Raw genomic sequence first — 24,130 nt, 5'->3', positions numbered from 1 at the left:
ATGGACCATGTCGGGTCGGGTCAAGTACATACCAAATATAGTTATGGACTTAGACATTCATCCAACAATATGTCCTCATAGGACTTTTGGAGTCCGGAAGTCATCGTCACTAGCATGATGCAATGGACTTTCGTGGGATCACGCTCGTGGGCCTCACAGGGAGCGATCCCTTCGGGAGTGGCAATGTTCATGTCGATCTCCTTCAGTTCCTTGTCAAGGACATACTCTTTGTCCTTGTAACGGGTGACCATTCTTATGTTACAGATCCAATCATTGAAATTGTTTCCGTCAAATATCACCCTCCCACACAAGTTCATGAGTGAGAATGAGCCAGAGGAATTCGAGCCGGAAGCGTTGTTTTTGTTCATGTTCGACATCTGAAAAGGAAAAGAACAAAGTTTGATTAGAGTTGGATCCCAATTAAACACCCAGATGAGAAATTAGGGCTAGGATCCAACAACATTATTTACATATTAGAAAAAGGAATGTCGTAATCTAACATGCAAATAATTTGAAGGTAAGTGAATGACGATTTGCTAATTCTCCACCATGAAAAACGAAAAAGAGATTAAGTTTTAAATGTATTGAGATGCATTGAACTCTTTAATTGCATGTTTAAATCTCGATATGCCCCTCTAGTTTGTGACTGGGATGCCAGGGATCACAAAGCGGGTGTGAATAACCATACAAATGTACATGGTGCCCTCATTGTTACAGTCACCCATTCGATGTGGCGGTTAGCCACACACGCTCCATCGAACTATGACAAACAATGAGTCACCCTTTGCTACCTTTTCTTAGAACCCAATTAGTGTGGCGGTTAACCACACACGCTCCACTAACATCTTAGCAAGGGTGCAAAGTGTAATTTCATGGAATTGCATCAATTCCCTTTTGCCTAAAGTAAATAAGATTGGAAATTTTTTGTAAAAAACATTAACTACTTTTATAGTTCATTATACTTACTAATGAGAGAGCGTTGCCTTGTCCTACTCGTTCGGCTAACGAACCTCCAACAATCAAGGAAGCGGTGAGTGAGAGTGGACACCCATTAAATGACCATTTTATAGGCCATAACCATATACCCCCATAGAGATCGGCTTTGTGAATGAGGCCTACTAACGGTAAGACTAGCATTTTAAGTTATACATATATACATATTAATCTTGTAATATGATAATAGTATAGGGTGTATTTTAAACATTTTAAAATACTAGGGTTTTAATCAAATTTAAAATTTCTAAAATTTAAAACCTCTTAGTTTTAAAATATTAAATATTAAAACTTTGGTTTAAAACTTTGATTTAATAATTATCCCAAAATTAAACTATTAATTTGAATTATTAAATCTTGAAGGGTTATCTTGTTAAATTAAACAATTAATTTAACCTAATCCCTTAAATCCCCTAAGATTCAAAAATATGAGATGGGATAATACAAAATCTTTAATTACCAAATTAAAATATTAAAGAGATAATCAAAAGATATGGCAATATCCAAATCCCTAAAATTTAGGGATCTTATCTTGGGGAGGAGGAAAATTTCGAAACCCTAGGGTTGGATAACCCTAAAATCGAAATCTTGGAGGCTAAGGAAAAGGTTTGGGAAACACTATCAATTTTCGAAATCTAGGGTTTATGAACCCTAATTTCGAAAATCATGCCTTAAGTTTTTATTGGCTATAAACCCTAATATGTCAAATTCATACTTTTATATAAGACTAATTGAAAAACAAAACCAAACAGCTCTGATACCATTGATGGGATATATACAAACAATTCTATGTGTGCATGCAACCCTAGATACGGATCTATGTTTTCACTATTAGTTATACAACATTATGAAGACAAAAGAAACCTAACATGCTCCTAGGTAATTTTGAAAATCATGAAGGAGAATGAATTACATACCTCTTATTGTTATATTGTAATAACAACTTGTATCTTGAATCTTCTTGTGTAACGACCCAATTTTCATGACCAAAAATTTTGTTTTAAAAACATTACTTTAGCAAATATTAATAACTAAAAACATTGTCTGATCAAATCGTAACCCAAAATGAACCATGTCTAAAAGCCAATTCATACATTCAATCAAATTATCAGAGTACAAATCCCAGTGAAGCTCGTAAATGCGGAAACCGTAGAGTGTGTGTGCGTGTGTGACATGTTGCTACCGCGCCGGCTCCTTTCCCTTAGTTGAGGAGGTACCTGAAACCAAAACTGAAAACTGTAAGCACAAAGCTTAGTGAGTTCCCCCCCCCCCCCCCCCATCGTACCACATACCATACAAACACGTAACATACATACTGCCAGGCTATTCTGGGGTGCCTGACTACCCGGTACGGCCGTTCTGGGGTGCTGTCCTACCCGTGTCAAGCCATTCTGGGGTGCTGACTACCTATGTCAAGCCATTCTGGGGTGCTGACTACCCATGTCAAGCCATTCTGGGGTGCTGACTACCCGTGTCAAGCCATTATGGGGTGCTGACTACCCGTCGGTCCTAACAACCGACTACAGGGACTGGTCCCCTCATACTACCTCTATCGCATAAAACATAACAAGCCATCATGCAAACATATCATCATATACTGTCAGACGTATCTAGGGTGTCTGACTACCCTTCGGTCCTAACAACCGAACTCGACTTCTATCACATTCAACATATCATGCTAGCATATAACACATCAGGTAGTAGTAAACCTAGATGATATCACCAAGACAATCATCTATCATACGTCTCCTACTGGTGGGTCGGCGTCGTGGCCTTAGACCCACCGCTACTGGAAGGTAACTCACCTTGAAGTAGCTGCTGGTCTGTGTGGGAATTGGCTGTCTACTACTGCTGCTGTTGCTGCTAACGTCCCTCGACTGTAATTCCCACAAAACGATCAGTCAAACACGCTAGATGTTCTTAGGGTAAAATGACCCTTTTACCCCTCACCAAGTCAAAGACCAGGTCAAAGTCAACTTCCAGTTGACTAGACTCGCCGAGTCCAGAGAGCAACTCGCCGAGTCCATCTCTCACCGATCCGGTCCCATTCACCAGGTCCCTCTTTCACTCACTGAGTCACCCCTGACTCGCTATCCGGGACTTTGGGGCCGACTTGAGTACCAACTCGCCGAGTTCCTCGAGCAGGTCCTCTTCTTTCTTCCAATCCACACCAAAACACCCCATTCGAGGATTTGGGGGGTTTCGGGACTACGTTATACAGTTAATTCCGTGCACAGGTACGAAGGGTTGAGCCTTCGACGCTTAAACCCCTCGTGTTCTGTGGATGTTCATATTACTCGCCGAGTTTGAAGAACTACTCGGAGAGTTCCAGGCAATCTTCATAGGACTCGCCGAGTTTGTTCATCCAACTCGCCGAGTCGACGACCATCTTCATAGAACTCGCCGAGTTCCACCTTGGGACTCGCCGAGTCCTTCGACCCACTTCCTGAGTAGGCCAGATCTAGGACATGCAACACTTCCAAACCACAGATCCATGGTCCTAGGGTTCATTTACCACGTAAAGTTGTAAACTTTACGTGCATGCATGGCCCTATGAGCTCAAACATGCACTTCCAAGCTATACAAGAGGTCCTATGCTCATTGGGGACTTCCACTACCTCAACCACAGAGACTTTATGCTACTATGAAGTCCAAAAGGTCCACATCCGAAGTTCTTGCAGAACATTAGCCATAAACACATAGAGATTTAGGTTTTTAGGGCTTAAAACCTCTTTTCTTAGGGACAAAAGGGGACTAACGAGCTAAAGATCAAGTTAGGGTCTTTTCTACCTGAATAGAAGCCTTTCACAAAGTAGATTCCGGATCTTCTTCCCTTCTTGCACTCTTCAATCTTCTCCTTCTTCTCCCAAGCCCCAAATCACCTTAAAAATGTTAACAATCACCCACAAGGACACAAAGGAGGCTAGGGTTTCGTTCTACAGGTCTCTGGGAGAGCTAAGGGAAGTGGAGGCTGGGTTAGATCGATTAAATAGGGTGCAAACACCCGGGTTAGGGTTTAAGTCCAAACAGGGTCTACTCGCCGAGTCCATCGGACCTACTCGCCGAGTAGACCGAGTAGATCCCGCGTCTAGTCCCGCTTCTACTCGGCGAGTCAGTCCCTCAACTCGCCGAGTCCAAGGCTAATTATGCAAAATAAAGAGATTTAATAATCACGAATACATACCAGGAATCAGGTGCTACATCTTGTCTTTGAAAGCAAGTACCACAAGTGTAGTACCTTTAATGGCTCACAAACACCAAGAGCAAATGAAGAAGCAAAAGAGAGAGAGAGAGAGGGGAGAGGTAAAAATTCGGCTCTAGGAAACCTAGGATCAAGTGGCCGAATTTCTTATGCCAAGGGGTCTTTATATAGTTGTAGGAATTAAGGTTTCAGTCCTTATCCTTATCTAATTACTTGCCCACCAAGCACTCCAAAGGATAACCCTAGAAACCTTATCATGCACGAATTCTAAGGCCTTATCCCCTTGAATTCGTCCATCCTGTCATATAGGGCATCCTTTGCCCTACTTTGCAACTATCATATAATTAGAGTTCAGTCCCCCTAGTTTAATTAACTTCTTTTAATCACAAAATTAATTCTTAATTAATTCTTGACCAATGTTAATTAAAAAAATATGATTTCTATTTTAATATATTATTCTTATTTAATATTAATAAATCATAATAACCTCTTTCTCTATTATTTCTCCACTTAAGTTGCTTTGGTGAAGGCAACCCAAAAGGACCATGCACAACCGAGTCAAGTACTTACCAAATATGGTTACGGGCTTAGACACTAATCCAACAGGCATCATGGTTGTTCACGGCCAGTTCTTCTTCTTCGTTCATGACCTACGCTTTGGTCTCGGTGGGGTTTCCGTCCAACCACGACAACAATGGCGCAAGGCAGCAACAACCAAACCCGGCGGTCTTCGATGTCTTCGGTCGTAGAAAACATCGTTGGCAACCTTGCTGATCGGAAAACAGAGGGAAAGGTGTGGCGGCCGATGATGGAGGAAGGAGAGGTGACGACTGAAGTATGAGTGGCTAGGGTTAGGGTTGTAAGGTGACGAATTTATAAGTCCCGTCCCATTCCAAAATTCTATCCATATTGACAATATTAGCCCCTCCCTATTCCATTTTCTTTCAAAACAAGACCATAATTTACCTTTTTACACTATCCTAAAAAATCCCTTTCAAATTCGACCCATAAATTACCAAACAGCCCCCCAATATCTTAATTACGACATAATCAGCCCTTCCACCTCTTTTCCTTTTTAAATTAAGTCCAAATAATTACCACGGAGCCCCTGTCTTCATAAATATTTATAAACTGAGTCTGGAACATACACTTTTAACCCCCGACTTTTAAAATTGTGACAATTAGCTCTTCGAGACCATCCTTTTATATATAATTATTTATTTTAAGGCTACTATTCACTCATTAATTTATTTATTTATCTAATAAATAAACTGGGTGTTACAACTCTCTCCCACTTAAATTGGATTTCGTCCCTGAAATCATTCCTTACCCTTCCTTACACGCCCTACCACTCTAGTAACATGGTCACCATCCTGGGCACACCCTAGCCTAGCCATGACCAACCTTCGCATGGTTCTAGAACCCGAAGATGAACGAATATCCTGCAACAAAATCACATCTACTCCGTCCGAATTCCACAGTCTCGAGAAGGTCTGTCTCCCCGATAGACCGCCCGCACTGAATCATTGTCGAATTCATTATACGTATCTTCCAACTGGCTACGCAACTTATGATAACCTAAGGTTCCCACTAGAATGTAGAGTCACAGACCAAATTTCCCTGTCGTACACTTATATCTGGCCGTAGCCTAGATAATCCCTCGAAGCAACGGACATATGACCGATTGCTGAACCAGAACACACTCAATAGTCCCACGCGGCATCTGAAGGATACCTCGTCCAACAATAATTTCCCTAACTATACTGCCACTCTTGGCTCATCTAATCCTTCTGATCCATCTGGTCATGATAGGCTGGCTACCCATCGCCATTGAATTCACCGCAAAGAAGTGAATGATACCAGAATGACTGTAGCCTTACATCATACCCGGTCCCCTTCAACCTGCCGCTTCCTTATTCCAGTTATGTTGCAACCTACTCACAACCTTGACAAATGACCCACAATGCCCTACGTTATCCGAACAAATCTGTGAATGTCGCATTTACCCTGCAGTCTTTCTACACTTCCCGCACTATCTAACTATTGGTGAATGCTACGGTTCCCCCCGTAGTCTTACAACACTTTCATACCAACTGACCATTAGTGAATGCTACGGCTCCCCAGCAGTCTTACAACTCTTTCATCCTGACTAAGCATTAGTGAATTCTATGCCTCCCCCATAGTCTTACAACACTTTCATCCTAACACAATTGTAGCCCAATACCTTACCCCTAATCTATCGATTCAAAACGCATGTGGATTCATCACACACTCGACCGATCACCCGAAATGAACTCGATTCACGGCTGGAGTTCCAACCTGTTTTTTTTTCAAATTTTGCTATCAAGACCCCAAGAAGATGCGAATCACACGCTGAGGAGTTTTATTGAACTCCAACTCGCACAATCCTCAAACCAAGTAGCCACTTGGGCCGCCATTTTCCCTCGATGAGGATGAGAAGCCTATCCCGGTCTCATACATGTCCCTGTCCTGAATACCTGCACGAATCTCCCCCACTTAGATTCAACTAAGTCTTCACAATACATGAGATTTAAACGATTCCCAATCCTTCTTACTCTTTAATAACCAACTGATGACAACCTATTTCTTGTCCGTGTGAGTGTTCTATTACTGGCCCAAGCCCCAAACGGCCACGCAACTCCTAAAGATCAGAATAACACTTCCCGAATCCCAACGAGACTAAAATCTCAGACGCCTTGAAATGATGCAACACCTATATCTTGAAGTCCAAATAATCGATGCCCAGACCAAAACCTCTACAATAGACCACTTCCACTGGCACCTCCAAAAGCCAACTTGAGCACACCGGCTGAGTTACCAATCCTGACCGTAGACTTTCTGCATCATGCCTCTGAACTATCTCAACCCTAAACCCAGATAGCATCGAATGCTCCAAACCAGCAAAGAGGGAAACAACTTTTCATTAACTACCCCATAACTCATGGTATGCAAATAACGTATGAAGAATGCTTGAATAGTACAAGAACAAACAAGGCAACAAACCCAGAAATACACTTACTAAACCCTCGAAACAAAAACTCCCTTGTGTAGTTTCCCGCAAGAACCGCACTAAATTCGGCCCTGCTGGCCTCTCAAAACTGACTCGGACTCTTGGGTCCCTTCCTGGGACACTCCAATGTATGTACCTAATATGGTCCCCTCTTCCCAATGTGTCCCAGATCAATCCCTGCTCTCGAGCTCTAGAAATCATATCAATCAGGGTCTCGCACCCTGGCACACTCACCAACTCAAACGTCCACGACTCGGCTGCAGTAGTTGAAGCAACCTCTGCCCTAAACTGGGCTACAAAATACTACCAAGACATAATCTCTAATCTCGAAAGTGCAATAGATCGCACAGTCAACCCTTGCCTCCTAATACAAGAGATTCAAGGTGAACTCAAAATCCTGACAATCCTTCCGCTACCTGGCTCACCACCGGAAACGGGACCAAACCCTGGTCCTTCGATATGTGTGCTCATCCTCATCTGGAAAAGCATTTATCCCTACTATCAGAACATAACCAAGAATTCCCCTTCCCATCAGCTTCTTAGATTCTCCAAGACTATCGCTGATTCGAGTATGGATCCAGTGCTTTCATTAGTACGGGCCCATACTACCTTCCACACCTATCCATACTTTCCTCAGCTATCCTCTCGAATCCTCTAAGTCACCTACCCCACGGGTGCACCAAATACCCGCTAAACAACATCATAATCCCACCAAAGCAACTCCTAGGCTCCCCCTAGGTTCCCAACTTCACCTGATCGCCCCACTAACTCACTGGAGCATACCCTAGGCTTTCCTAGGTTCCCAACCTCACCCTGCCATCAGCTTCTGAAGAACTCCCCATGATACCAGCCATCCACCTCCTAGATATCGTCATATCCACTTAGTGGCTGACTCCCATCACTCAAGAGTTCCACAAAGCATGAAGCAAGCAACATTCATGTAGAAGCTCTCCAATCCAAAGAACTTCCATAGAACATTCCACCTACATATCACAACCCGCGCTACCCACATCCATCCACCCTCACTGACGGCTGCCTTATGCATGCAAATTATACACAGAACAGGATCTAATAGAATATCAAATAAAAAACTCTACCCTGGGACCACAACCAAATGAGGAACATGAAATAAGGACAAATCAATTATTCTAAGGCTATAAGATCCTAATCGTATACAATTTTAAAAGCATATACATAGCAGTTACAAGTACCAATTATCATTCTCAATTCAGCATGGCATCCAATATTCTCACGTTTACAACATCACATATCAGGCCAACCTATTGTTGGCTACTCAACACTAGCATGTAAGTCTATCAGCTCATACAACATACACATGCATCTCCCCTAGCCCTAACTAGCATGCGATTCACAAATTCATAATCAAATCATAACAAACAACATATGTGGGTATTCTAAGAAACTTACTTGAACTCGGCTGATTGCATGCACCACACCCTTTCTTATCTTATAAATTCTTTACTTAAAACATTTTTCTTTTGAAAAATTTAAAGATCCTCAGTTTGAGTTCAGGCACACCCGAAAGTACGTCCTAACCCCTCAAACCAAGGCTATGATACCCACTTGTAACGACTAAAAAATCAAGGGTAAAAATTTCATTTTTAATATAAATAAAACATTGATACCATTTAATTCAAACATTTCAACTCATAGTCAAGTAAATCCTTTATCGGAGTTTATCCCAAAATATTTCATTGCGGAAATCATAGGTGTGTGCACTGCGATCAATCCAAGCCCTTCCTTTCCAAAACGATGATACCTAAAACCATAAACAAAACCTATAAGCACGAAGCTTAGTGAGTTTCCCAGAGCATACCATAAACACAATCCACATATCATATTTCTTGTTAGCTATAAAAGCTACATGTATCACATTTCCTACTAGCTATAGAAGCTACATATAACATATAAGCCATGCATACAAAAACCTGTAAGAATGTCATGGGCTACCCCACATGGTCTTTACCTAGGACTGCTATGGGCTACCCCACATGGTCTTACATCCAATGCCACGGGCTTCCCCGAGGTCTTCCATGCAAAACACACAGACAACTAACATATCACATATCATATAATCACTAGCATACCACTTAGCATAAAGCTAACTATCATACCACATATCTCTACTACAGCTAGTGTACCACATAACATAACATGGGCCAGCCTTGGTGCCTTAGACCCATTGGTATGGTGAGAAGACTCACCTTGTACTGCTGAAGTCCCGTGGATAAACTCTAGCTGCTGGATGATAGGTTCCAGAACTGTCAATCATCAAAACGACACCCAATTAATAATTGGGTTCCAATACGCACTATAATCTACACTTGGGGTAAATGGACCATTTTACCCCTAACCTAGCTTGGTACATACCAAGGCCCAAACTCACACCCTGAAGGCCCAAAAGCCCAATAGTCAACCAAGGCCCAACATATGGCCTAATTTTCCAAATTGGGCCCAAACCTCTACATGGACTTATTTTAAGGCCTATCCAATTATTCTAGCCCAACCACTTGGTATTTTAATGGTCCAATAGCTAATAATACTCAATGCCCAATTATGGCCTAATTTTCCAAATTAGACCCAAGCCCCTCTAATGGGTCTTATCCTAAAGCCCAATAATCTCCTCAGTCCATAGTTGTGTTCCCCATTAGCTAACAAAGGCCCACATCAGCTTAGTCCAATAAATGGCCCAACAAAAACACAAACCCAATTAGGGTTTTTCACATAAAATGACGATTAGGGTTAAGTGTTCCTACTTAACCCATTAAGGAGTTAATCCATTAAGTCCAATATTGCCTTAGGTTAATTAGCCGTGAATGATAATTAATATGTTAATTTTATTAATTAATTCCAGTGCGGCTCCCGATAAGTTCAAACCAATAATTCCAACATTAGGGTTTTCTAAACCCTAATTAGGGGTTCCAACCCCATCTCAGCCCAATAGGCCCAATAGCTGTCATTTGATCAATTAAGGTTCATTAGGCCCATTAGGGTTTCACTAGGCCCATTAGTCACATGTTTGGGATTTTAGGTCAATTAGGGCTTCACTGGGCCCATTAGGGTTTCAAGCATCCCAACCGAATCAAACACAACAAGGCAAGGCACACCGCCACCCGACACGGCGGCCGGTGGTGGTTTAGACTTTCTTTTTTCATTATTCTGATACGGATTACAATACATTTTGCCATAATGTCTAAATAACACACACACTCATAAAATAACACACACACACACAAACCCCCTTGTGGTGGCCGGTGGTGGTTCATGGCGGCAGCCACCATGGCTGGCAGCCATGGTGGTCCCTTTACATTTCCGGCCAACAAATCACACATACGATATACATGAGCATATGAAGTAGAAACACACTCATACACCCATGCTCGGAAAAAATGGATGCAACCACCCACCTGTTGGTGCGCGGTGACGGGAGCAACACCCACAACGGTGGCTTAAGTGGTAATCGCAGAATTGCAGCAACAAACCGGAGAAGAGGAAGATTTTCGCGACGTTACAGCCACGTTCCAGCTCTTCTAGCTTCTCCCGACGTACTCAACGTTCCTTCCGTCGCTTCACACTCTTTGCCGGCAGCGGATGCAACAGTCGCGGTGCTATGACGGCTTTAATGCAACATTGGAAGGACCTAGCCGTTCACGGCCCACATGTCGGTGTTTGGGGTTCTCGGCTTCTCCGGCGACAGGAGTTAAAGCGGTGGCATCATGGTCATTCACGGCCTGTTCTTCTTCTTCGTTAACGACCCACGCTTTGGTCTCGGTGGGGTTTCCGGCCAACCACGACAACAACAACGCAAGGTAGCAGCAACCAAACCCGACTGTCTTCGATGTCTCCGGTCGTAGAAAACGTCGTTGGCGACCTTGCTGATCGGAAAATAGAGGGAAGGGTTGTGGCGGCCGATGATGGAGGAAGGAGAGGTGACGGCTGAAGTATAAGTGGCTAGGGTTAGGGTTGCAAGGTGACGGGTTTATGAGTCCCGTCCCTTTCCAAATTTATATACATATTGACAATATTAGCCCCTCCCTATTCCATTTTCTTTCAAAACAAGACCATAAGTTACCTTTTTACCCTATCCTCAAAAATCCCTTTCAAATTCGACCCATACCTCTTTTCCTTTTTAAATTAAGTCCAAATAATTACCACAGAGCCCCTGTCTTCATAAATATTTATAAACTGAGTCTGGAACTTACACTTTTAACCCCCGACTTTTAAAATTGTGACAATTAGATCTTCGAGACCATCCTTTTATATATAATTATTTATTTTAGGGCTACTATTCGCTCATTAATTTATTTGTTTATCTAATAAATAAACGGGGTGTTACAATATCTAAATTTCGACAACTCTTCTGTCTTCTCCGGTGGTGATAAGAGGTGGTTGCAAAATCTAAGAAAGAAGGTAGGACACGAATCTAGGGTTTCGATTCTACATCCTAATCCCTCTGGATTTTGAATGATGTAGGGATTTCATGACTGATTTTAGGTTTTGGGACTTGATCTCGAAAATTAGTGTTGATTAAAGGTTTTAGATTAGGATATGGTGTTGATTATAGGTACTAGATTATGGTTCTAGTATCAAATTTGGGTTTGGGTTTTAGATTTTTGTTATAATATCAAATTTGGTGTTGAAGGGTGGTGGTTGGTGAATATGCCTACGTTGAAAAGAGATGGTTGTCGATGATGATATGAGATAGTTGCCCGAATTGAGAAAGACGACAATGAATAAAGAGAAAATGAGAGAGATGAAAATGATACAGGTTTTTAAAATTTATAACTAATCTAATTTAATTGATAAGTTATAAATAAGAGCAAAAAATTAAAAAAAAAAATTGCAAAATAGTTTTTTAAAAAGAAACGAGGGACTACAATGATAAATTTTAAAGAAACGATGGACTAAACATGTTTTTGGGCACTTAAACGGAAACCACTAACGGCTAACGGCGATAGGGACTAACCGTGCAAGGAAATGGAAACACAAGGACGGTTCGAGTTAATTTTTAAAAGTAGAGACTAAACGTGTTTTTTTGTACCTAACCGTGGGATGATACGTGTAATTTACTCTAAAAATTATTCAAATATGATAACAAAATATCTCATTTATTTAGAGACTGAAATTGAAAATTTCAAACTTCGGGGGCGAAATCAAAACTTGATTTTGATTTCATCATCTGTTTTTAAATAGAGTTCTATTGAAGTGGTCTATGTGGTAAAGCGACGACAGGTCTGTTTCCGCCATGGAGACGCAGGAAGAAGGACAATATCAACCTCAAATTGCCCCAAAACGGAGAAAATCTCGAAAAGTCGCGGAGAAGGTGCAAGACGATCGAATCAGTGCGTTGTCGGATTGTTTGCTTCTTGAAATCCTCTCTCGTTTACCTTCCACAAAAGAGGCCATTAGAACAGGTGCAATCTCCAAGCGATGGAAACCTCTTTGGACTTTGGTACCTACTCTAATTTTCAAACATGATTTTAGTCACCTGTGGTTCGATTTCGTTTTGTGCGTCGACAAAGCCCTAACTCAATGTCGCCAATTGAAGCTTAAAAACTTCCAGGTTTACACCAGTTATTACAGTAGAGTTGTTGGATTTGAACAGCAAATCAACAATTGGATTCGTTTTGCTCTGAGATGTAACGTTGAAGATCTTAATATAAGGTTACCTGGTTTGGAAGCGAAGTTTTTGTTAGATCAAATTTTTTTCATCAACACATGTTTTACTGATCTGAAATTACAAGGCTGCATAGTCAATCCGATTGGGGCAATTAGCTGGAAAAATCTTAGGAGTTTGTGTATATCCAGTGGGATATTAGATGAAGATGTGATTGAAAACATATTATCCGGTAGTCCTCTATTGGAAACTTTGGTATTGCAGCTTTGCTGTGGTTTTAGGCGAATCGATATTACTTCAAAGAGCATTAAGAAGTTCGTGTTCTCTGGATACATTGTTTTTGATAATCCATTGGGTGCCCATATTATCGAAATTAATGCTCCTAATATTTTATCACTGACAATCCGAGGTAACCTGTTTTTGTGGAAGCTTTTGTTGGTAAATGTGTCTTCTTTAGTCGAAGTTAACTTAGATTATAACAAGGCCGGGAATGGGGGGGCTAGTACATCAAGAAACGGAAGAAGAGATGCTTAAAGGATTTATACTAAAATTTCGCCATGTCAAGGAGCTTAAAATTGGAAGTTTCTGTTCAGAGGTAAAATTTCGTTTCCATTGGCAATTTATATGTAACTAAAAAAATCATATGATCATTAGTTGTATAGTAGTTTATTGATTATACTTTGTTGAACTTGTTTCAAGTATCCTTCTATTGTCTTCTCAGTCGATCAATGATTATAATATAATGTCATTTTCGTTGTCTTCTCACTTGCAGGTTCTTTCTCGTTTGCAAACTAAAGGTTTCATTTTCCCACCAAATATGAAGCTTCCAGCTGTTACTCATAACTGTCAATATTAAGGTTATTCTGTTAGATGGAGGTGCTCTTGCATGATCATGGTCCTAAAGGTGATGAGGTTAAGTGATTCATGATGCTTTGAGTTCATGTTTATGCAGTTTAGTTATCGTGAACTGTTTTCATTTTATTTTCCTGTTTCATTTTGTAAAGTTCACTTGGATACCCTTCAAAATAGTGATCATTTGACCTTTTGGTGTATGCTTTCTTTATTCAGTAAATGCATTGTTATTACCCCAATGCATTTATTGTAGTTTAATGGCTTCGTTTTTTGTTCGTAATCTCTGTTCTTCTATGATTTATGACATTGTTAATTCACTAATGAAGCGTTTAAGATTGCTTTAACAAGAGTTTTAGCAATTTAATTCTTATGTACTGTGGGTTCTTTTTGGTGAGAATTGTGAACTATGCAAAGTTAATCCCTAATTCATCGTTCAGAATGCGAACGAGTTTGACCAGATGACAAAAGATCACCTAATGGAACCAATGATCGAAAAACTACGTTTGTTTAGTTGGCCTTCTTTCACGGTCCAGGCAGCTACCCGAAGCAGACAAGTTCATTCTTTCCATGCCAATTGCCCCCAATGCAAGCATATATGGTTCTTTACTTAGTGGTTCCTGAAAAAAAATGACTAAGATTGCAGAATGTGCTTCAAAACGTATAATTAGTTTAAACTGAGATAATTCGAGATATTATGTTTTGGTATATAATCTATATGCATCTTTAGGGAAATCGGATCAAGCTAGAGAGGTGAGGAAATTAAAGTTAAGGGATTTAAGAAAGATGCGGGGCGTAGTTGGTTGGATATTGATTAAAAAATTGTATGCTTTTGGTAATGGGGGACAAGTGTTTTAAACAATATGAAAAGGTTAAGAAGTTGTTTGAAGTTCTTAGTGAGTTAATAGTCAAAGAAGGGTATATTAGTAATTTGACATCTGTTTTCCATGATGTTGGAGAGGATGAGAAAAGGGAGATTCTTTGTGGGCATATTGAAAGGATTGAAATTACGTTTGGATTGTTGAATAGGAAACCAGGATACGGGTTTGTAATGATTGTCACACTGTGACTAAGGCTATGTTTGACATACTAGCTAAAAAGCTAGTTAGTAGTTGAAAAACTAGCTGATAGCTAAAAAACTAGTTGTTAAATAAAAAATAGTTGATAGTTAAAAATCTAGTTGATAAAAAATGTCGTTTCGTAAAACTAACTGAAAATGTAGCTGAAAAATATAAAATGACTTAAAAGGACATTTAAAAAAAATGTGTTTCTATAACTAATTAAGAGTATATTTGGAAACTTTTTAAAAAAGCTCATAAAAAGCTAGTCTAAGGCTATGTTTGATGTACCACAGCTAGCTGATAAGCTAACTTATTTTTCGAGCTTTTTCATGTTGTCGTGTTTGGTAAGCCATAAAGTAGCTTATAAGCTAACTTTCTAAAAAGCTACTTAGACTAGCTTTTTGAGAGCTTTTTTAAAATTTTCCAAAAATACCCCCTAATTAATTAGAGAAACACATTCATTTAAAATGTTCTTTTATGTCATTTTATATATTTCAGCTAGCTTTATCAAACATCATTTTTTTATCGGTTAGTTTTTCAGCTATCAGCTAGCTTTTTATTTAACAGCTACTTTTCAGCTATCCGCTAGCTTTTTAGCTAGTACACCAAACATAGCCTAAGTATCTTTTTAAAAAGCTAGCTTATAAACTATTTTTAGGCTTGTCAAACATAACAACTTAAAAAAGCTCGAAAAATAAGCTAACTTATCAGCTAGTTGTGGCACGCCAAACACAACCTAATTATATATCCTAAACTGAGAGCAAATCTATGTCTCACCTTTTTGGGTGAGACAAAAAAACTTACAAGTTATGCTCTGTTTCCTTGTGTCTAGTCAGTGGACTGGACTCTTTTAGGATCTTTTCCTACCATGAAAGTCCTTGGATGGAAACTGAAAGTGGGGTTTGAACAATAGGTGAAGATCATGGAAAGAAAGTCAATTCACATTGATAAGAGACCGAAACCAAAATAAATCAAAAGGATAAGGACATATATACCCTATGTAAAGCAATGCAAATCTTAGAGTAAACTTGTGATTTTGTAAAGCACATATGCACCACTATCCATTTCTGCAAATCTTAATTACATGCCACAGATTAATTTTACCTGAAAAATTCCAGGAATTAAACTGTTATATGTTAGACGTCAATGTGGCCGTACAAAACTAAATACACTTTGAGCAATTAATGTACGAGGATGAGTTTAATGTTATATTAAGATATTAAGATTAAGATTAGAGAAAGGATTCATTCTACCTAACCTTATTATATTAGAAGACCAAAAAAACTAGTAAAGGTTGACTTTGCTCCCCCTGTATACTACAAGGTTGCCCCCATGGCTCCATATATTGCAGGATACCCATAGGTGATGTTACTCAACCCGATCACCAATTTCAAAATGGGAAAACTATTTGTAAGTATTGCATCTTCTTCTTTTGTTTTTATACTTTTCCTGTTATCTGGGAAGGCAGTATAGTCGTCATTTTGATCATTTGTCTGCTGAGTTGGTGTCCAATGATGGTGTTACTGATGATGCTGTTGCTCGAGAGCAAGAATCGTTTCTGGATCTTAAAGAAATGTATTCTGCTAAAGAGCATTGCCAGATAATGTATGGGTTTTTCCCATGTGCAACCAATGTCCTGAGTCAATTCTTCCTGATTGTTACATACGGGTACCTATTATATCAGGGGGAATATTATGCTAGTGGTGATTGATGAATTTATTGTGCCTTTAGCAAGAGCTTCTGGACTGAATTTAATTCTTGGCTTATCGATTCCCTCCCTGAATTTTTAATACTTCTTGGTTGCTTCTCTTTTTTATGTTCTCCATATCAAGCACATTTTTGTTTCTATGCGTCTTTCTGAAAAAGATGATCGTATGATTTTCTATATTTATGAAATTCCAAGTATAGTAGTGATGCAAAGTTTCACACATCAATTTATCCAATACTAAAAAGGGGTAAATGGCTCTGGACGAACCATGCTGAACCCATCATGTGGGGGTAAATCCTAGAGCACTAGCGATATTATAAGCGTGCAAGGTTTGAACCTTGATCCTCCTGTATGGAATTTTGCACCTCAACCGTGGCGTGAGGACATTTATCTAAAGAGTTTTGGGTATTGAATGGGTTAATTTGCTTGACTTCAGCATCGATGAACTTGTTTCTTAAATTTCTGTTATTGATCGTCTGATTGCAGCAACTGGAATAACGAGTAGTAAAGATAAAGTCAAGAATATGTTGTGACGGGTGTTGGATTGCTAGCTGGATCATCAATACTGCTTCTCACACTTGTATGGGGAATATTTTTCATCTGTGCTAAAACAGAATTCGATGTAGAACCTAGTCCTACACAAAGAAATCAAGGGACTCAACTATATTTAACAGGTTTGATTGCATAGAGTTTGCTATTTGCTTGAATATGCTTAAAAAACGTATAAGTTTAATAGTCATTTTCTTTAACTCTGTTCCGTGGAAACAAATTGATATTTTTACAAGTTATGGTGCTCTTACAGATATGGAAGAAACCAGTTATCATGCCAAACTTATGTTCTTAGTGCTAATAGTGAAAAATAAAGTGGTACAACTATCAACAGGTTTGCTCTTGCCGTCTGATCTCCTGAGAGTTTTGATAACTAACATGCTCAAAGAACTATTTATGATCATCTGAAAAGTTATCACTCGTTGGCGAGCTTAACATATTGAAGTTTTTAACAGGTTCAGGTGTTCTTACAGAAGATGAAACTAAGTATCATGCCTTGAAGATGTTACTTTCACTTATACCTTTTGTTGCCATTCTAACACTGAATATTCGTTTATCATTTTCTAGTGAAAAAAACAACGGTTACCTTGTTCTGTCACTTCTTCTTGGGATTAGGTACTTCTTTACAAACTTCCATGCTCAGGTATATATCGATTCCCTATAAACAGAAGTTGCAAGGAGATACATCTGCAATTTTAATTGCTGACTTTCTCTTTCTGGGCATATCGATCTTTTGCAGAGTAGAACTTGTTGAAACACCCTGACCCTAACGACGACAAAACATTGACCAGGGAAAAACTTTATGATATGTTCAAAAAGTGGCTTGATGAAACGAGAAATTTGATGGATGATCCGTATTTGATCAGTCGGGGAGGAAGTACAATCAATCTGGTAAGCATCATCAGTTTCCCTGAAGTACTTCAATGAACCTAGTTTGTGCTACTAACCTATCCGTGAGCGACGATAAACTTATTACATGCCTTGAATTGAAAAAGTATGTCAGAGAATTGAACTTGGACGAGATTCCGATGGAGGGCAAGATACCAACAAACGAGATAATAGATATCATAATGAGACGTTTAGATGTTGATGGAAGTGGTGACATCGATCAAAAATAATTCAAGTACCCGAACATGAGCTCAAGTGTCATCAATCAATTAAGCGCATCAATTTTAGGACCATGGTCAAGCAAGAGCACCTTTCAATCTCATTGGAATTACTATCAGAGCATAAAGGTGGAATGACATCAGGAAACTTCATATTCGATGGAAAAATGAAACCTTTTGCTTCCAAACGAGACAAAACCTAACATGTTTATCAAAGTATAATCAGTAAAGTACTACTACAACTAAAAACTTTATACGATTATTACAAATGAATAAATTGTGAAACACAAGAAATTTTACCTCAGAACATAAATCTCCAACTGTAAGCTCCTTGACATGGCGAAGCTTTAGTAATAATCCTTTAAGCATCTCTTCTTCCGCCTCTTCAGGTATTATCTCATTATGCCCCATATTTGCAAAATCTAAATTAGCTTCGACTAAAGAAGATACGTTTAGTAACAAAAGCCTCCACAACACAACATCATCTTCAATTGTTAGTGACAAAATATTAGGAGCATTGATTTCGATAATATATGTGATATCACCATCATCATCATCATCATCACGAATAATATGTCCAGATAACACCAAGTTCTTAACGCTCTTCGAAGTAATATCGAGCCATCTATAACCATAGCAATATCTCAACACCAAAGTTTCCAACAGAGGACTCCCGGATAATATATTTTCAATCATATCTTCATGTAAATTCCCCCAAGTTATACACAAATTTCTAAGATTTTTCCAATTAATAGCCCCAATCGGATTGAATATGCAGCCTCTTAATGTCAGATCGGTAAAAGATGAACTAATGAAAAAAAAATTGTTCTAACAGAAACTCAGCTTCAAATTTCATATTCCATAACGTTAAAGTAAAATCTTCAACGTTACAACGTATAGCATAACGAATCCAACTGTTCACTTGCGATACATATTGAGTATCATAAGTGGTACACACAAGGAATTTCTTGAGCTTCAGTTGATGACATTGAGTTAGGGTTTTGTCAACGGATGAAATGAAATCGGAAAGTGTACGTGTATAATCATTGAAACAGAGAGTAGGAACTGAACTCCAAAGATGTTTCCATCGTTTGGAGAGTGTACCTGCTCTAATGGCAGGTTTTATGGAGGGTAAACGAGAGAGGATTTCAAGAAGCAAGCAATCCGGCAAAGCACTGATTCGATCATCTTCTCCCTCCTCCATAATTTCTTGAAGCCTTATCTGTTTTGGGGCAAATTTAGCTTGATTTATTAGTCCTTCTACACAGTTAGGTGTAAATATGTATACAAATGGTGAGATAAAGCTTTGCTTTCACCTCTAAACGTTAAAAACTACAATTCATTCTTTATGAAAATGAGAAATATTTTCAATATTCAAATCGATTTTCAGTGTTTGTTTATTGGCCAAGACAGCATTAAAAACAACAGTGAAAATAACATTTAGCGATTAAAACAATGATGCAAATAAAAAGTCTGTGGCGTTACTCTATCTATACATAATACGTTAAATAGAAAAAGATAGGAATAATGCATGAGTTTGGCTCTTATGGTTTACACACACACAAAAAAAAAAGTACAAGTCCAACTTTTCATTTTATCATAGTAGTCCTCTGTCTTTCCATTTTGTTGTTGATTTAGCCCCTCCTTTGTCCTCAAACACCATTTGAGAAAATCTCTCAAGTCAACTCATCCCCTCCCGTTACTCTCTTACATATCTCTATTGTCGCCTTTTGCATACACATTTGTACACTAAACTTTCAAAATCATGTACCCTCCCACTCATAATGACATAAAATTTTCGTTTTTAAATTAATAAATCGTTAATACATATCATTTCCATAAAACCAAGTTAATCAAGATTTAACAAATCATCATCAAATAAGAGTAAATTCCAGAATGCGGGTACATGTGGTGTGTGCTTTGCAATCATCCCGAGCTCTTCCATATGAAAATCCGAAGTACCTGAGATATAAATTGAAAAATTGAAAACCATAAGCACAAAGCTTAGTAAGTTCCCCAAGATACCTCATACCATACATACATAAATCACATACTAGCCCCCATCCTCCATCGGGCCTCACCCGGTCTCGATTCCCACTCAGCCTCGGGCCCCGCCTGGCATCAAACCCCGCTCGGATTATAGATCTGTCAATCACCAGGCCCCACCACGATACACACATAATCATATAACCATATAATCATATAAATATATAATCTTACTAACACATGCAATAATCACAAAGACTATAGCCTACCTTAAAGTCATCGAGCCCCGCCCGACATCGGGCCTCACCTGGTAAGCATAAAAATGGATACTTATAACTAGCATTCAATATACTCATCAGGCCCCACCTGGCATCGGGTTTTGCCCGGTAAACATGCCATCATACAATACATGCAAGAGTCGCACGGACATCTAGCATCCTAACATATAAACCATGGGCTGATATTGTTGCCTTCGACCCGCTAAACCTAGTGAGGAGACTCACCTCACACTACCGAAAAACAAAGAAGATCCCTGGCTGCTTGCTGACAGATCCATGAACTGTCAATAACAAAACAACACCCAGTTAATAATTAGGTTCCACTCCAGAACCATAATCCATACTCATGGTAAAAAGACCATTTTACCCCTAACCTAGCTTGGTCCAAGACTAAGGCCCAAACTGTCACACCACCAAACCAGAACGGCGGAAACGTTCGGGGGCGGATGACTTCATGTGGTAGCATAACAAATGAATACATAGTAAAGAAAGCAATACAACCATCATATATATAATTGAGAGTTTACATTGTTAAAAAGTACATGTTCAAAACCAATTACAATATGATGCCAAAATATGAATTTAAACTGACGACGCAGCATTCCTTCTTCAAAAGCTGTTTTGATACCTGTAATTACTGAATCCCTGGGACATACAAGTAGTTTTGAAAGAGTAGATCAGCATTTAAGCTGGTGAGTTTCATAAGTATTAAATGACAATGTTTGTATGAAATGAAATGTTTTGTTTTTGTTTGTTTGTTTCTAGAAAATCCCATATTTTCTACTAGCATAAATGTAGCCTTCTATCAAGACAAATGTTTGTTTCTAGAAAATGTATGTACGTGTAAAATATCCAATGTGTTTGAAAAACCTCGTAAATCAATGTATTTTTAATACCCCATGTGAGTTTTATAACCATACTATTGACTCGGATTGCCTATACACAACGTTCTTCAGGCGTTGGAATGTTATGACGTTTGTCACCCCAAATGGTGGACTGTAGCTAACAGTCAGGGCGCGGGTTGTCAAGCCTGTATAGATCTATACACAAACACCATGCTCCCCCTCCAAGGGATTCTGGTATATAATATAGGACTTGAAATGTGTACTCGAACGTACGTGAAGTTAATGTCTCACAAATCTTAGTATAAAAACAGATTTACGTGTTAAAATGTTCGTTTGTTCTTGTATATGAAAGTGACTTCTTAAAAATTGTGTTTCTAGTATGTAAAAGTTAGCAATATTCTCGTAAAACTATACCTATTATAGCTTTCTAAAAGTGTGCCTCGTTTGTTTAGAAATCCCTAGAAAATGAACCACTTGTTATGAAAGTATAGATTTTTATAGTGTCTAAGTTGGACACGTATACATGTAATCTAAGCAAAATGTTTAATTTATACATATATGACAACATTTTACATTTCAAAAGATAGAATGTTATCGTAATATATTTTATATACGAAAGTTCTCTATAAAGTTTATAAATCACATATGATTCGGTTGAATAAAAGTGTATAATAAATCTTTATATAACACACGATAATAATCGTGTGTTTTACTTGTATTCCCCCCCCCCCCCCCCCTTGAAAGCATATAAAATCATTTAGAATATTTAAAAAGGGTTAATTAAGGGGTATGAACTCACTTGAAAGATCGAAGAAAGGCGAGATGAAAACCGGGCAGAATTTCTTCTTGGGAAAACGAATTTTCTCGGGGTTCTCGGGAATCTCGGGAGTACAAACGACCTTCGGGACTTGAGCAAAGTGACTGGGGCTTCGGGTTAGCACGGGCACGGAAAACGAGGCAACAACGCAAGATAATTGAGAGAGAATGGCAATTTTCTTCGGAACCCTCGCATCCCTTTTATAGGGGGTGGGAACCGCCTCGGTACGCTGGGCGTATGCGGGTACGCTGGGCGTACGCGTGCGTCACACATGACCGGATCCTCGACTGCCTCGGACTTCGGATGGGACGGGTTGCTAGCTTCGCATAGGGCGAGACGTGGACGATCCGAAGCCTAGCCCTTGAGTACGCTGGGCGTACGCCTGTACGCTGGGCGTAACACGGATAGACTTGCTGACTCTTCCTTCGGATAATACCAAGGATAAATAATAAAATTTATATTTTATTTATTTAATAAACTTCTAAAATTCATATCTTCTTCATACAAACTCCGTTTTCGACGTTCTTTATATCCACGCGTAGGTGAGACTACGCTCTACAGCTTTCGTTTAGATTCCGTCGGCAAATTTTGAAATTATTTTTATTATTTATTTTTAAAAGGTCGTGTTTAAGAAAACTTCTTTAGAAATTCATAACTTCTTTATCTGACGTCTGTTTTTTCCAGACTTTTTACCGCTGAAATACCATTGTCGAGACCTTCGATTCTTGTTTAGGTCATTCCGGCCAAAAGTCGCTCGATCTCCGATTCGAGTTTTTAGCTGTCTGTCGCTAAGCCGAACTTGGAAAAATCATAACTTCAATATACGAAGTTGGATTTGGGCGTTCTTTTTACGTACAATCACGGTTTAATGACATCTAACATAGTAGGTAATTAAATAGAAACTTTTTGTACATTTTATTTTCGAAGTTAATTTCATTATTACCAAAGTGGTTACAATACTTGACTTTTTAGGTCATTACATAGAGTTGAAATATCGGGTTGTCACATCATCCCCCCGTTAGAGGGAATTTCGTCCCGAAATTTAAAGTAGTAAGGATACTAGTGAATCAGAGAAAAAGATGAGGGTACTTTTGTTTCATCTGATCTTCGCGTTCCCATGTGAATTCAGGTCCCCGCTTGGCGTTCCAGCGAACCTTCACGATGGATATGCGACTTTTTTTTGTTTGTTTGACCTCTCGGTCCATGATTTCTACCGGTTCTTCCACAAAATTGAGGCTCTCGTTGATCTCTATCTCGTCGAGTGGAATAACAAGAGTCTCATCGGACAGACACTTTTTCAAGTTCGAGACATGGAAGGTTGGATGTATGTTACTAAGTTCACGTGGTAGATTAAGCTTGTAAGCCACAGGGCCGATTCTAGCAAGAATCTCGAAAGGCCCTACATATCTTGGATTTAGTTTCCCGTACTTTCCAAAGCGTATTAAGCCCTTCCACGGTGAGACCTTCAACAAACGTGGTCTGCTACCTGGAATTCCAAAGGTTTTCTCCTTTGGTCAGCGTAGCTTTTCTGTCGGTCTCTAGAGGCTTTCAACCGTTCACGAATTTGAACGATCTTCTCTGTCGTTTCCCGTATGATTTCCGAACCGGTGAGAGTGCTTTCAGGAACTCGTCCCCTAGCTAACTGGGTGTCGCCAACTTCAGTCCAGCACAGAGGGCATCTGCACTTTCGACCATAGAGGGCTTCAAACGGAGCAGCCTTTATGCTTGTATGATAACTATTGTTGTATGAAAACTCGACAAGGGGTAAATGGATGTCCCATGCCTTTCCAAAGTCAATCACACAGGCTCTCAGCATATCTTCCAAAGTTTGTATTGTTCTCTCACTTTGCCCGTCTGTTTGTGGGTGGTAGGCTGTACTCATGTCTAGCCTAGTCCCCAGGGAACTTTGTAGTGACTGCCAGAATCTTGAAGTGAATCTACTATCTCTATCGGAGATAATGGATATCGGAACCCCATGCAGTCGCACTATTTCCCTTAAATAAGTTCTTGTAAGCTTTTCCATCTTGTCAGTCTCCTTTATTGGTAGGAAATGCGCGGATTTGGTCA

At 39.3% G+C, this 24,130-nt stretch overlaps 2 pseudogenes across 1 annotated transcript; one reads left to right on the top strand and one right to left on the bottom strand.

The window, feature by feature from the left end:
• Positions 1–12,467: 12,467 nt before the first annotated feature.
• On the top strand, positions 12,468–13,991 carry LOC145064943 (F-box protein At5g03100-like; annotated as a pseudogene). The gene is made up of 2 exons (XR_013688155.1): positions 12,468–13,459; positions 13,637–13,991. The product of XR_013688155.1 is annotated as an F-box protein At5g03100-like (transcript).
• Positions 13,992–18,180: 4,189 nt separating this feature from the next.
• LOC145063859 (F-box protein At5g03100-like) lies at positions 18,181–19,341 on the bottom strand (annotated as a pseudogene).
• Positions 19,342–24,130: the final 4,789 nt, after the last annotated feature.

This window comes from Lactuca serriola, chromosome 7 (assembly GCF_051521515.1).
Source record: "Lactuca serriola cultivar US96UC23 chromosome 7, Lser_US96UC23_V15, whole genome shotgun sequence".
NCBI classification, from domain to species: domain Eukaryota; kingdom Viridiplantae; phylum Streptophyta; class Magnoliopsida; order Asterales; family Asteraceae; genus Lactuca; species Lactuca serriola.
The sequence above is the reverse complement of the archived record's forward strand: the minus strand, read 5'-3'. Positions and strand labels throughout refer to the sequence as shown.